We start from the raw sequence: 6000 nt of genomic DNA, 5'->3' as shown, positions 1-6000 counted from the left end.
TCCCTGGGTCAGTCTCATCTTCCCTACTCGGTGGAGATCTGAGCCAGACCCTCAAGGATTCTGGCCCAGCTCTCAGCCCCATCACCTCAGGCTCTGCTGGGAGGAACATGTGGGACATGTGATTTTTCAGCAGTTCCTGAATGGCTTCATGTTGTAATGGGCTGAGATTGAGACCAGAAGGATCTGCTACAGGGAAAAATGAGGCTCTCAAAGGGTTGCTGTATCCCACAGCACTGGTGGTCCAGGGGGAGATGGTGCTGAGCCCTCCACCTGATTGGCCTGACATGCTCCAGAAGCCCCAGTGCTTTCGTGAGACTCCTCTCCAGTGCTTACCCATGAGCTCTTGCAATCCTGCGAGTAGCATCTGGGTACAAGGGTGAACAGCCTCGGGGTGTATTTCTGGGACCACTACCAGAGTTTGCTGCTATAATGGAGCTTAGTGTAATACACTTGTCAAGTCGTATTACAGGGAGGAAACATATAATAAAGTTTAGGAGTTACTATTAAAGTTTACTAGATACTAAATCAGATGAGGGGGCCGCACCAATTGTGATGGCCAGAACCAAAAAGGTTAACGAGCAACTTATAGTAAAAAGGGAATCTGCTTTTTGAGAGTATCTGGTAAAGGCACATAATAAATATTAGCTAAAATAAAGCTTATGAAACTGTTTCCTGCAGACACTTCCTGTCTGTCAGGAGTAAAACCGTAACACTATATTTACTGATCATAAGACTAACATGAGTTTCAAAAAGCAGAACTAAAAAATAAAACTGTAGACTTAGCTGATTTAATAAATTTTTGCTTAAAGCTCAGTAAGATTGACAAACCTAACCACAAGGTATAATTAACACATCTTAAAAAAATTCTAGGTAGGTTAGATTTGGTCGGGAAAAATGCTAATCTCAGACCCCAAAGTGATGTGGCATGATTTGCTTATTGAGTAAACCCAAGCTTAGGCAGTAACCTATTATAATAATTTCTAACACCTTTTAACACCATAGAGTAACAACTGTAAAGTAAGATTGTGAGTGGCTCTAAAACCAACAGATTAGCATAAAACAGGATATAAAGGAACACGCACATTAAGTGACGAGCAGGAAGAACGGAACAGAATGGCCATTGCGGTCCTGCGCCCCCGGATTCCTTACTCCCAGTGTGAGCGAGGACCAGATCCTGACCGAGGGACTTTCCCCAGTACTCCCTCCGACTGCATGGATTGGGGACGTCTGACTTCACTGGATCAACTTGACGTGTACCTGACACTGAGGGACTATCGATAAGTTGCTAACCAAGTAGGAACTCTTTGTCAATTTGTCTGTCTGTTTTTATTATCACTGCTAATTGTTAACATTTATTGTTATGTTGTCTATTAGCTTAACCTTTTTATTAACTGTTATATGTGTAAACTGTATTTTTTGCTGCTTAAACATATTTTTGTTGTTATTTTGCTGTTATAAGTAAAATTTATTTTTGCTGTTATAAGTGAAACTTGTCTTTGCTTCACTCCCAACTCCACCTCCTTGATCCCAAACCAAATAGCCCAGTGGCTGATACAGTTGCAGCACTCAGTCAGCCTGCAACTAAATTGATACACTCAGTGCCCACCTGGCCTGAGACAGCCAATCCTTGGGGGTCTCTGGCAAAAAGTATCCTACTGGTAACAATTGGTGAGCCAGACAAGAGCCAGCATATCAAGTTGGGAACTACAGCCAGTGGGTAAAATAATCTCTAGGGGTTGGGGAATTGGGGTCACTACCTAATATGTCCTGATTTCCCTCTTTTAGTACCCATGTTAGGCATGTTAGGGAGAACTAGTTCTTAATCAGGCTAGTTCTGAGCAAGTTGTAAAAGTGAGCATTATGGTGCTGCTCCCCCAACAACTGATGCCTGCAACACTGAAGCATTTTGTGGAGGAGCTGAAAATTGATATAAAGGGCCCTGGAGATGGCTGTTAAACAAAAGGGAAGAGGAATGAGTTAGAGCCCAAGGTAGTGCAGTGTGTGACAAAGCTCATTTGCGTGCAAGAGCTGGGGGGGCGGGGGGGCGAGCTGTACCCAAATTGGTCAATTCATCTTTCAGTGCCTCCCAACCCACCATAGGGAAGGAATGCCCTAGCCCCAAGCACCCAGGGGGCTAGCAGGATGAGTTTGTTTGGACTACTAGGGGTCAAACTTTGTGGGAGAAAAGGGAAATATGAACAACCTCCCCAATGTTCAAGCACTAAGTTCTATACACGTAGACTTCTGGTATAAAGATAAAAAACTTTTAAGAACTTGCCAAAGGGCAAGTACTGACACAATTACCATCCACTGTGAAGCATCCGCTGAGGACTGGGTTAGAGAGCTTCTGGAGGGGCTGGACTTGTTCAAATCAGCAGGTCCAGACGCTCTCCACCCCAGGGTGTTGAGGGAATTGGCACGGCTTATTGCGGGGCCCTTGGCACAGCTTTACGAGCGCTCGTGGTGCTCTGGCCAAGTGCCAGATGACTGGAAGAAAGCCAACGTGGTCCCCATCTTCAAAAAAGGGAAGACGGAGGACCCGGGAAGCTATAGGTCCATTAGTCTTACTTCAATCCTGGGGAAACTCTTTGAGAAGATCATCAAGGAGCACATCTGTGATGGGCCGGCAGTAGAGATGATGCTCAAGGGCAACCAGCATGCTTTCATTAGGGGCAGGTCTTGCCAGATCAACCTGATTGCCTTCTATGATCAGGTCACAAAAGCATTGGGTGCAGGTGTCGTGGTGGATGTAGTCTTTCTGGACTTCAGGAAGGCCTTTGACACTGTCTCCCACCCCATCCTCATTAAAAAAAACTAGGTGACTGTGGCATTGATGCCTACACAGTCAGATGGATTGCAAATTGGCTGAGGGGTCGTACTCAGAAGGTAGTGGTGGATGGGTCTTTTTTGACCAGGATGGACGTGGGCAGTGGAGTCCCCCAGGGCTTGTTCCTTGGGCCTGCACTGTTCAATTTCTTTATTAGTGACTTGGACGACGGGGTAAAAAGCAGCCTGTTTAAATTTGCTGATGATACCAAGATCTGGGGTGAGGTGGGCATACTAGTAGGGAAGGACAGATTACAGCAGACCTGGACAGGTTACAGAGGTGGGCTAACAAAAATAGGATGGGTTTCAATACGGACAAGTGCAGGGTGCTGCACTTGGGCAGTAGTAACCAGCAGCACACTTATAAGATGGGAAACTCCCCTCTTGAGAGCATGGAGGCAGAAAAGGATCTTGGAGTCATCATTGACTCCAAGATGAACATGGGCCGACAATGCGAGGTCATGGTCAGTAGGGCTAACCGGACCTTGTCGTGCATCCACAGATGCATCTCAAGTAGGGCCAAGGAGGTGATCCTCCCCCTCTATGTGACACTGGTCAGACCGCAGCTGGAGTACTGTGTCCAGTTCTGGGTGCCCCACTTCAAGAGGGATGTGGACAACATTGAGAGGGTCCAGAGGATGGCCACCCGCATGATCCGGGGACAGCAAGGCAGACCCTACGAGGAGAGGCGACGGGACCTGAACCTGTTCAGCCTCCACAAGAGAAGGCTGAGGGGGGACCTGGTGACCGTCTATAAACTCACTAGGGGGGACCAGAAGGGTTTGGGAAAGACCCTCTTCCCCCTAGCTCCCCCCAGGGTAACAAAGAATAATGGCCACAAGTTCTTGGAGAGTAGGTTTAGATTAGACATCTGTAGGAACTGCTTCGCAGTCAGGGCGGCTAGGATCTGGAACCGACTTCCAAGGAAAGTGGTGCTGGCTCCCACCCTGGGGGTCTTAAAGAGGAGGCTTGATGTCTACCTGGCTTTCTCGGGCTTTCTCAGGAGACCCCAGTTTTCTCTCCTGCCCAGAGCAGGGGGTTGGACATGATGATCTACAAGGTCCCTTCCGACTCTACTTCTATGAATCTACGAATGCTGATTGATACTGGAGCCTCGGTCAACATTTTGTGGAGTGGAGTAGGGTGGAGGGGACAGCCACAACTCACCTGGTGGTGGTTCCTTGGACCTTGAGATTTCTCCATAGTCCTTATCATCACAGACCCAGAGCTTCACCTGTCCTTGCTGGATGCGGCAGATTAAGTCAGGTGTCGGACCTTGATGTCCTGTTTGGGCAGTGATTAAAGCATGTTTGTGACTGGAAGCATAATAACCAACTGAAATTTGGGGAATGGATCCAATGAACTCATGGGTAATATTAAGGACTTCAAGGACACAGGAGGATGGACATTGCTGTTAGTGCTAGAAAAAAGGATTTACATGTGGTCTCCAGCAGGCCTTTCATGCCTGAAAGGTATATTTTGGGAAGTGACTGCAAAGAGAATGACCCAAACAACATTTGCATGTGAACATGTGAAAATGAACATGTGACAGGGCCATCTCTGGGACAGTCACTTACTGCAGCCAGCCCACCGGTCTAGGGCACTCCACCCACCTAACTCACTTGCCATGCCTTGGTTGTAATTAAAGAGAAGCTGTTCCTAGGCAGGAGGTGAGTAAAATGTTAGTGTAGGCAGAAATCAAGAGGATTGCCAACATAAGTGATAACTAGTAGGTTTTTACACTGGGCAAAAATCATCTGACATTTCCTATATAATGACACAAAAGTCTAAAAAGATGGTCTGTGCTGAGCTAAAAAAAGCATTTCAGCCTTTTTTTAAGGTAATCCTTTGGGGGAAATGGAGGGAAAAGAAAAGCACAAAAAAAGCCAATGGACCTAGTAAAAGGTAAGTACCTCAAGCCTGAACACAAGCCAAAATGAGCCCCTGTAGTAGGAGCTTCTGGAATCGACAACTGGTTTTAACTGGGCCCTGCACCAAGCCCACTCCACTTTATCACAGTGATGGGCATGAGAGATGCAGGGAGATTTTAGGAGGAGGACAAGAAAACTTTTGAGAATGGCAGGGTGAGCTTGAGAGCACAGGTCTCAACGTAAATACAGCAAAGCCAGAGTCTGTGGTCAAAGGACAAGAAGATGGTAGGAAGGAACGTGGACAGGAACGTCTAGCGACTCCGGGTTACAAGTATCCGGGTCCCATCACGTGTACGTAGGTCACTAGAGAAGGAGCTGAGGAAATACAAATCCCAGGTGTTGCAGCAGCAGAGACCGATAAGACTGCCATTAACTTCTGTGGGGTCGTATCAAGAGGAGGAGACAGGGGATTTAGACAGCACTGAGCTGAGCACGCTCAGATTGCTAAATGCTAGTGGACAGGACACACTAGGCGAGAGAGGGAGGAATCAGCATAACTACCCAAGGAACAGCTGTCAGTGCATTTGTAGGCGCAATGAATTGCAGATGATATGATCATGGTGAGAAGGCAAAGGGAAATCGTGTTATCAAAGGGGAAGACTTTAGTGAAGGCAGCTGGATCAAATGAAGAAGGAACATATACAAGTATGAAATGTGAGAGAGGTGTGATCACGGACACAGCAATGAGGAAGAAGGGGATTTAAGCCACCGGCCAAAAGTTAATGAGCATGAGACCATTAAAACCAGGGAGAAGACAACACCACTTCAGTGCTCACATGGCTGCAGGGAGAGGCAAGAACCAGAGCTTTACCCAGGGAAACGAGGGCTTGGTAGTTCCTCAGCATCTGGTCCCGGTAAAGCCCCTTGTCTTCCTCTTCCAGCAGCTCCCACTCCTGCTCTGTGAAATACACTGCCACGTCCTCAAACACCTCCGAGAGCTGCAGTCACAAGCATTACAGCATCAGAGTCTCCTGCCCCCGCTGCCCCCAGTCCCCTTGGCCCTGTCTGCACTCACACTGTCAGCACTAGCTCTTCCCAAGCCTAGCCATGACCGGCAGGGGTACAACATTCCCACTATTCACCTTTCACCTGACACATGATATGGAGGGATCCTGGTCTTTCTGTTTAAAAATTTCAAATTTTCTCATTTAAAAAACATTAGTTACCAACCCATACCCGCCCTCCACTCCTACTGGTGCCCCACACTCCCCCACACAGCCCCTTGGCCCTGCTGGTGCCCCTC

Source organism: Alligator mississippiensis, chromosome 1 (genome assembly GCF_030867095.1).
Source record: "Alligator mississippiensis isolate rAllMis1 chromosome 1, rAllMis1, whole genome shotgun sequence".
NCBI classification, from domain to species: Eukaryota; Metazoa; Chordata; order Crocodylia; family Alligatoridae; genus Alligator; species Alligator mississippiensis.
The sequence above is the reverse complement of the archived record's forward strand: the minus strand, read 5'-3'. Positions refer to the sequence as shown.